We start from the raw sequence: 10,001 nt of genomic DNA, 5'->3' as shown, positions 1-10,001 counted from the left end.
CATGCTGCTGAGAGGAAGGAAGACCGCTCTTGTGTGGACTCAGAAGACGCAACTGGTGAGAAAACCAAGGGAAAGAAATGTTTGTTTGGACTGAGGGGAATGTTTCAAGAAAATAATTTCACTGGGGAAATGTTTAAAGGAGAAATTTCACTGATGTTTACACATTGTTTAAGTTGACTGAAAGTAAATTTAAAAGTTATCAGTGATGTTTAAGTTTATTCTTGAAATGTTTGAGTTTAATTTCATTCATATTATTGGAAATGTTTAAGTTTGTTCTTAAACCTAGTCCCTATCAGTGGGAATGAATTTTGCTTGGATTGATTTAAAAAGAAAGCAAATGTATTTTGATGTATGTTTATGAAACTGTGTTCTTTTTTTTTTCTGTTTGATTAAGGTTATCAACCTAATCACCCTAATCACCCGAATTGCCCTAATCGCCTATCCTACTATCCCACTAATCGGCTATTCTACAATTCAGCTAATCAACCCACCACTAATCAACTATTCTACTATTTAACTACAGACTATTCGACTATTCATTCATTTCATCCATTCATTTACGCCGAAACCCAGTTTATTTGATTGCTTCAAATCAAATATCAATAAATCACAAGGAAAGATTGAGTTGTCCCTTTGTGTCCTTTTTGAGTCCCACTGGCCCTTTCAAGTTTGAGCACGGCTGCAAAAAAAAAAACCTGAAGAACTTGACACAAACGGTGCCATAGTTGGATACCTATGTTGCATGTGACGTCATGTCCGGTTTCAGACTGGTCATGACTGCTTTCAGACTAAACACGGGCTCACGTAAACAATCATTCAAGCAGCACTCAGGCCGGACTCAGCCAAACTCCCTCTAAGTCACCTTGCCATTTTCGACAGTGTGCTTAATAGAAAAACGCTCAAACTTAAAGTAATGCGACACTCTTTCAAAATGCGCTCGCTTAATGGTAATTTACAGAGGATTTGCCAAAGACAGGCTACTATTTACATGAAGGATTTTACATGGCGATTTCAACACCTTGGAATTTGGTAAAGGAAACAACAATTAAGATTATAGTTTGAATTTTACAGTTTTGTGTAATGAGAACTATTTTTACAGTATTGACAGTTTGTAGGGCGCAACTTAACTAATTATTCTTCCTGGAAAAAAAGCTACTTTCTAGTTTGACAACATAGCATAAATAGTTATAGAGTGCTGCCATCTAATGGTCTTGGAAGTGCAATTGCATTGCAAATGAGACTAATGTCATCAGAAAACAAGATATAACAACTGGACAGCAGTTCTCATAATCAACATTCTTAAATGTTACATCAAAAACAATTAACATTAACATACAACAGTACTGAAAAAATGGTACTAATGTTGCAAAATATTAGTAAAAATAATGATGAGATGTGACACAAGGTGATATTCACTGATAAGCAGCTGTCTATTGGTTTGAAAAGGAAAGAAGAAATCCTTGTCAATGTGATGACACATGAGCCCCAAATGATGACATCACAACTACATGGACACAAAGATCAACATCAACATGATTCACTGGCAAAATATTGTTGAAAGATGCAGATTGAAGGTGTTTTCTCAGCCTTAAACAGCCAAAGAAGACATCATGTAAATTGTGCAGATGTGAAAGAAAAGTCCAAGTGTGATGAGGTCCCTCAGCGATGGAGACATCTCTCTGTGTTCCAGTGCACAAAGCATCCTGGAACAGCCAGGTGGCTTAACCATGAGATGTTCCAAAACAAAATAATAAAATAAGTTTTAATTTTTCTCTTTTGGTTTATAATTTCTATGTGATTTTTTTTTTTTTATGTTTTTATTGAATTTGACAGGTATTACAATGTACAATGGAACAATCAACACATTTTCCCCCTTTTTTCCCCACCCACTTCCAAGAACAGCAACCCAACCCATACCCCATACACACATAAACCCCCCTCCCCCCCAGGTCCTACATATGTTAAAAGGTACAGTCACAAATGGAAAATAATTAGTACATCACTTTCTTCTCAACATAGGCAGATAGTAAATATACACCAGGAATAAATATAAAAAAATAAATAAAAAGCTGGTTTATGAAAGGTGAACTTTCTCATGTGTCCTGTAGCGTCTTTAATTTGGCTATGTAGTCAACCATACAGCCCCAAACAAAATAAAACTTCTCAGGTGCCCCCCTAAGATTGAACTTTATTTTTTCCAGATCTAAATGCATCATAAGGTCTTTAAGCCATAAGGAGGCTTTGGGGCAGAAAGGTGACTTCCACTCAAGCAAAATTCTCCTACGTGCTAATAAGGATGCAAAGGCTATACTATCCTTAAATGTTCTCTTTATTTGGGGATCTGATACCGTCCCAAAAATAGCCATTTCTGCACATGGTGTCAGATTTAAATCCAGTGCCTTAGCAAGGTGTTTGAAAATAGTTGTCCAGTAATCAAGCAAATGGGGACAAGACCAAAACATGTGCGTCATGTTAGCAGGTGACATGTGACATCTGTTACAAGTATCCCAGATATTGGGATATATTTTGGAGAGTTTGGAATTAGTGAAATAAATACGGTGGACTACCTTAAATTGTATTAAATTTAAGCCTTGAACAGGATGTACTGTTGTTAATTTGGGTTAAGGCAGAATCCCAATCTCCATCATCTATGGCTCTGCCAAGCTCTTCTTCCCAATTCCCTCTGATTTTATCAAGAGATGTTTTACCAAACTGGGGGATTATGGTGTAGATTTTGGAAATTAGGCCTTTTTGATTAGTGGGAATATCTAAAATTGAATCAGCTAGCGAATTTGGTGGAGTGTTAGGGAAAGAGAGACTATTTGATTTAACAAAATTACGAACCTGAAAGTATCGAAATAGGTGAGATTTTGGTAGGTCAAATTTTTCACATAGTTCACTGAAACTAGCGAAAACATCACCAATATATAAGTCTTTTAGCCTGCTAAGGTTTGACTGCTTCCATAGAGAAAACGCTACATCTGTGCTAGGAGGGAGAAATAGGTGGTTATTATGAATGGGGCTATGGTTGGATAAGCCCTGCAGGCCAAAGGTATTTCTAAATTGAGACCAGATTCTAAGGGTAGAAATGACAATTGGACTACAAGTAAATTGGGATGGTCGATAAGGTAATTTTGATGTAAGCAGATCCAAGAGTGAGGTAGAACAGGAACTAGCTTCAGATTTGCACCAAATTAATTCAGGTTCTTGGATCCAGAGAGTAATTTTGTGTATGTTAGCTGCCCAATAGTAGTGTTTTAGATCAGGGAGTGATAAACCACCTACGGACCTATGCCTTTGCAGGAATTCTCTCCTAATCCTGGGAGTCTTGCCTTTCCGTATAAAGGATGAAATTAGTTTGTTTATTATGCAAAAAAAGGATTTGGGTAAAAAGATACAAAAATCGAGGAAGCACATTCATTTTGACGCAGTTTACCCTGCCAGCTATAGTTATGTGTAAATCATTCCACCTTTCCAAATCTAATTTAAGTTTGTCGATTAAGGGTGGAAAATTGTCCTTGTAGAGAGCTGGTAGCTTACGACAAATATGTACACCTAAGTACTTGAAGCTGTTCCTGGACATTCTGAATGGGAAATTTCCCTCAGGTATCTCAAGGGCCAAATTATTCACAGGGAAGCATTCACTCTTAGCGAAATTCAATTTATAGCCAGAGAATGATCCAAAATTGTTAAGCAATTCAATAATATTTGGAACGGTAGAGATTGGATCAGATATAAACAATAGTAAATCATCTGCGTATAGAGAATGTGTGAGTTCTACACCGCATCTATGGATTCCTTTACTGATACCAGCCGATTTAAGTGCAATGGACAAGGGTTCGATTGCAGTAACAAATAATAATGGGCTTAGAGGGCACCCCTGGCGTGTGCCTCTGCCAAGTGTGAAAAATTGGGATAACATCCCATTTGTGCTTACGGCAGCCCTAGGAGAAGAGTATAGAAGTGCTATCCAAGATATATATTTGGACCCAATGTTAAACCTCTTTAAGACCTCTAATAAATATCCCCATTCCACCCTGTCGAAAGCTTTCTCCGCATCCAAAGAGACCACCACTTCTGGCGTCTCCTCGGGTGCTGGAGAGAAAATAATGTTAAGAAGGCAACGAATGTTGGAAAAAGAGTGTTGGTTTTTCATAAACCCAGTTTGGTCAGGTGATATGATGTTTGGTAAAATTGATTCAAGGCGAAGGGCCAGTGCTTTAGCTAAAATCTTATAATCAGCGTTTAAGAGCGAGATGGGACGGTAAGAACTACAATCGGAGTCTATTTTGCCTGGTTTTAATAATAAAGTTATTGACGCTTCGGTGAGAGTTGGAGGCAAAGTACCCCGATCCAGAGAGTCACTGTACATATTTAAAAGGAGAGGAGTCAATTTATCTGAGAATTTTTTATAGAACTCTGTAGGATAGCCATCTGGGCCAGGGGCCTTGCCGCTCTGCATTAGTTTAATTGAATCTACAATTTCCCGGCTCACTAAAGGTTGATCCAAAGTGCTCTCTTGAGTAGTAGTTATGGATGGAAATTTCAAGTTATCCAGGAAACTCATCATGATTGTTTTATCAACAGCGCAGTGTGAAGTATACAGTTCAGAGTAGAATGATTTGAAGGTGTCAATGACTGAAGGAGTGACTGTTAGTTCACCAGTGGGGGTTCTGATTTGTCGAATTTGCCGAGATGCTGACAGGCTTTTAATTTGGCGTGATAGAAGGCGCCCTACCTTCTCACCGTGCTCGTACAGGAAGCCACGCGATCGTAAAAGTAATTTTTCAGTTTCTTGTGTTGACAATAAATTGTAGTTCATTTGCAGATTTTGTCTATCTTTAACCAGTTCAGGGTATGGAGTTACTGATAGCTTTTTGTCCAATTCTGTTATACTTGCCATGAGCTGCTCCTGTTTTTGTCTTCTCAATTTGTTTTGTCTTGCTGAATAAGAAATAATCTCTCCCCGGACTACGACCTTTAATGTCTCCCAGAGTAAAGACGAGGATATGGAAGTAGAGTTGTTGGTGACAAGGAAATCATCTATCGCTTTGGAAATTGTTTTGCAGAATCCGTCATCATTGAGTAGTGTGCAATTAAACCTCCATGGAGTCTGCGTTTTTTTTAAGAGTGTAAAATTCCAATTTATAATATTTAAGGTAGTCATAACTTTTAAGGAAAAAAATTACAGAAAAGAAAAAAAAAAAAAAAAAGAGAAAAGTTGCAGTGCAAAAATTGACCGACAGATATAACCATACCTCAAATAAGTTCCACACAGGATGATTAGTTGCCTGCAAGCCTGAATAAACAATGTCCATTGTTTTTCTGACGCACCCGTTAATGTCCTCTTCAACGTACTTTTGGCCTGAAACGCCTTCTATACAAAGTCATCTTCCACTAACCTGTGGGAGCGATGCGCTCGTCGTAGAAGTCCTGGGCTTTTTGTGGAGAATCAAAGTACAAGTTTTCATTTCTGAAGGACACCTGGAGACGGGCGGGATGCAGCAAGCGGAACTTTATTCCTTTCAGGTAGAGCATATTTTTGACGGGGTTGAAAGCAGCTCGTTTCTTGGCCATAGCAGGGCTGATGTCCGGGTAAACTCTCAGCTCGGTGCCGCGGTAATCCATCTTGTGTTGTCTGGCCCATTTGAGGACTTTTTCTTTCTCCTGGAAACGGGGAAATTTAACTATGAAGGTCCGCGGTTTTCCGGCGCCAGCATCCAGTGGTCTGGGACCAAGGGAGCGGTGAGCTCTCTCCATCTCCGGTGGGCTGCTGAAAACATCAGGACCCGTTATCGTCATCAACAAGTCAGACGCAAATTTGGTCGGGTCCTGTTCTTTCTCGCTTCCCTCTGGGATGTTGATAATTCTCAAATTGGAGCGGCGGGACCGGTTCTCGAGGTCGTCCACTCGTTCCAGGAGCACCGTAGTTTGGGACTGTAGAGACATCACAGCAGCTTCCATCTCGGTGAGTTTTTCAAAGTTTTCACCCACTGTGACTTCGGTTTTAGTCAGACGGCTGTTAAATGACGTCACCTGTTGTCCTAATGAATCGACTGATTGCTTCAGGGACTCAGTCGACTGTTGAATCAAATAAGTCATATCAGCCTTGAAGCTATCGCGCTGTTTTTTGAGGAGAGCCTCGATGTCGTTCTTGGTGACTAGGTCAGATTGACCCTCGAGTTCGGCTCTCTTGTCTTCCGACCCTGAAGCTGTTGCGGCCGCCATGTTAGCTAGCTTAGCTGAGACGCTAGCTGCTCGAGTTGTTGCTGTTGTCGGCTTTGTCTTCGAGTTGCTCATTCCGTCGCAATAACCACAGTATTTTGCACAAAAAAAGGGTGCATCAGCCAAAAAGAAAAAAACAACACCGTAAAGTACTTAGACTTAAAGAGTAGATGAAAAGTTTGACCGGAGCCCTCCTCTCGCACGTCTGTCCCCTACCTTATCAGACCGGAAGCCTCTAATTTCTATGTGATTTTGATGTGGTTCCTGTATATTTTGATAATTTTCATGGTCACAGCACATTCCCAACAAAAGCAGGTGCAGATGTTAGCATGTGGCAGAGTGAACATCATCTTCACACAAAGTCAGAAGAACATTTGGAGGTGCGTGAAAAAGCAAAGTCCTCACTGTGCTGTGTGTCACTCAGCCTTCAACCTTCAGCCTTCAGCCTTCACGTCTCTCTGAGAGCTGGTTACCACCGTCACCAGCTGGCGGAGCACAAAACGCACCGTGAGCTGCTTACGCTGCTCATGCTAAGCCCACACCTCACTCTGGTGAAGGAAGTCCATCTTCACTCATATCACATCTTTGCAGCTGGGAATTCTGCTCTTCTACTTCCTGACTAGTCTAAGACTAAGTCTCCAAACAGGTTCAGCTTGGCTTCAAGGCTCATGTGCAAGCAGCCCTCCAGTGTCTTAGTCAGGTACGGTCCTGGTCAAAAGTTTACATACACCTGTAAAGAACATCATGTCATGGCTGTCTTCAGTTTCCAATCATTTCTACGACTCTTTTTTTTGTGATGTAGTGATTGGAGCACATACTTGTTGCTCACAAAAAACATTCATGAAGTTTGCTTCTTTTATGAATTGATTATGGGTCTGACAATGTGAGCAAATGTGCTGGGTCAAAAGTGTACGTACAGCAATGTTAATATTTGCTTACATGTCCCTTGGCATGTTTCACTGCAATAAAGCGCTTTTGGTTTTTGACCACTCCTGAGAAAATTGGTGCAGTTCATCTAAATTTCTTGGTTTCCTGACATGGACATTTTTCTTCAGCATTGTCCACACGTTTAAGTCAGGACTTTGGGAAGGCCATTCTAAAACCTTTATTCTAGCCTGAGTTAGCCATTCCTTTACCACTTTTGAGGTGTGTTTGGGGTCAATGTCCTGTTGGAAAACCCAACTGTGCCCAAGACCAGACCTCCAGAGACCCTGCGCAGGAGTTAAGTAGATGAAGTTTGCACATGTTTTAATACACACAAACCTTTAGTAGATCAGGCCCTTGATGTTCATGATCATGAGCACTCATCAAAAGTTGGCTGTGATACTTTCTATTGTGTGGGCTTACACCAGTATCAAGCTACTCCTGATGGAGGGAAGCTTTTATTTCCCTGCTAAACTTGTAACAGGTGTCTACATCACACCTTCAAACAGCAAGTTTGCAAGTTGACCCTTACAAAGATACCAACAATCCAGAATGTTGATGCTAACAGAAATAGAAAGTCATTATATTGATTATAGCTGACAAAAAGGTGTATAACAAAGATGAATAAATGATATTAATAACTTCAACTTACAAAGTGTGTGAGTGATGCTTCTTCACCACTGCTTTATTGTTCTGGTTTCCAAGAAAGAGAAGATGTTTTACTTAGCAGCTGGATGGTATTGGGCTGATATGAAAGAAAAAACAGGTGAAATTCACATCTCATGAATAACGGCAGAGACTTTTTGGCATCTTCCTGAAAGAGGAAACATTTGTGTCCCTCACCTTGTCTGCTTGGGCGACGCATGATGATGATGAAGATGATGATGATGATGATGGGGGTGGGGGCCGCCAGGAGGAGCACCACAGCCAGCGTGGCAGTGACGCTCACGTTGCCTGTTGGTATGGTATGATTGATTTGTTTGACAAGTCACATGAAGGAACATCAGGTGCTTCCATTGACACTATTCAACATGTCCTAGATGTGTCTTTCTCACCTTCATGGCTTGCTTCTTCTCTCCAGCTTGGTGACCAGGTCCTCCTTCACGCCAGACAGCTGGAACACACATTCCTACTTGCCCTCCACCTCCACCCACGTCTGGAAGGTTCCGTCGTGGTTGAGGAGCAGCTCTCCGTGCTCCACCTCCTCCATCTGCTCGCCATCTTTCCTCCAAAACAAGTGGGCTCGGTCGGGGTAGAAACCTGTCGCCGTGCAGCTGACTGGAGAGGATGGACTCTTCTGGAGGAGGAACACCTTTGGAAGCTCTGCCCAGGAAGTCACGTGTGAATGGAGGATGACAGGGAGAGAAGGTGGGAGGCAAAGATGGAGATAAATGGAGAGAATAAAGGTAAAAATGGAGAAAAAAAGGAGACAATGAAGGTAAAGATGGAGAAAAAAGCAGAAAATGGAGGTAACGATAGAGAGAAAAGGTGAGAATGAAGTTAAGGATGGAGCAAATAAAAGGTAAAGAAGGGAAAATGAATTTAAGATGGAGAAAAAAAAGAGAATGGAGGTAAAAAGAAAGAGAAAAGTAGTGAATGGAGGTTAAGATGGAGAGAAGAGGCAATGATGAAGGTAAAGCTGGACAGAAAAGGAGGAAAGGGAGAATAAAGGTAAAGATGGAAAGAATGGAGGTAAAGATATATAAGGCTTGAAAACAAATTGAAATCACATTTTTCAGGACCTTACTTGGCACCAAAACTCTCCAAATCTTGCAAGCAAAAAATGATTTAGTTTAGGAGCCCCGAAGCCAAACATCAAATATTAACTCTTGAAAATGTGAATGATTGTGCCCCTCGCCCCAGATTCACGTATCGCCACCAACATCACCAGCGGCGTCTATCGTGACAGGAGGAACGTAAAAGTCTCAAGAAGCCATATTTGAAAGCCAAAAGGAAGTCGGCCATTTTGGTTTCCGTCAGCCATGTTGAAGGCAAAAAGGGGTGGTACTTGAACAAACTCCTCCTCGGGACTTTGACCAAACTTTGACCTGATGGCTCGCCACACAACTTTACACATTTATAACTCGGCCCCACAAACTGAGATTGTACTCAGAGTTGGTACAAATGATGATGATGACACCCTGTCGTGCAGAATGGGTCAGTACCTGTTGGTACCCATTGGTGGTGGGCGGAGCCTGGCGGCCAAAACTTCCCCTCGCCATCACCCATCAAGTTGTCTTTACTTCTCTTTAGATGATGGGATCTCCTTGCAAACTGATATGAGACCTTTAATTCGGGGTCTGATCTGACTGGTCATTGATATCGACACCAACATCGCCCCCTTGTGGTGGAAAATTGTAACAGTCATAGCTTCCTTCCACAAGCTCCAATCTTCCTGTTTTGTTTATTTATGGTGGGTCAAGATCATAGTCATTCAACATCCTGTACGCAAATTAAAAATGACTTTTTCATACTCTGCAAATTTTCTAACAGAATTTTGTTAATATGCTCAATAAGGTTCTATTCAAATGTAATACAAGTAATATGTAAGACTTTATTTGCACACTTAAGTAGATAAGTTTTCAGGTGAAAAAGATGCCACCTCACTAAAAAGATTAATTGTTTAACTATTTATTTTCCATGCATTAATTTAGATCCAGAACACACATTGTTATATATCTTATTAAATTATAATGATTACTATAATTGAATGTAAGTTTGTGTAAAATATTTTCACAACAAAGTGTGAATACATGTTGTAATGTGTGGGGTTGAGTTATAATTGATATAATACAATTAGGTATGGCAAATGCATTTTGTTTACTTGCCAACTATTCAAATTATATTTAATA

General features: G+C 40.5%; 2 long non-coding RNA genes across 2 annotated transcripts; one reads left to right on the top strand and one right to left on the bottom strand.

The window, feature by feature from the left end:
- Window positions 1–1,770, top strand: LOC133547426 (uncharacterized). The gene is made up of 2 exons (XR_009805484.1): window positions 1–55; window positions 1,447–1,770. It is a non-coding gene; the product is annotated as an uncharacterized LOC133547426 (long non-coding RNA).
- LOC133547425 (uncharacterized) lies at window positions 1,058–6,973 on the bottom strand. Its single transcript, XR_009805483.1, has 2 exons — window positions 6,631–6,973; window positions 1,058–1,703 (listed from the first exon to the last, which is right to left on the bottom strand). It is a non-coding gene; the product is annotated as an uncharacterized LOC133547425 (long non-coding RNA).
- Between the last annotated feature and the right edge of the window lie 3,028 nt (window positions 6,974–10,001).

The sequence above is a fragment of the Nerophis ophidion genome, unplaced genomic scaffold, assembly GCF_033978795.1.
Source record: "Nerophis ophidion isolate RoL-2023_Sa unplaced genomic scaffold, RoL_Noph_v1.0 HiC_scaffold_100, whole genome shotgun sequence".
Taxonomy (NCBI): Eukaryota; Metazoa; Chordata; class Actinopteri; order Syngnathiformes; family Syngnathidae; genus Nerophis; species Nerophis ophidion.
The sequence above is the reverse complement of the archived record's forward strand: the minus strand, read 5'-3'. Positions and strand labels throughout refer to the sequence as shown.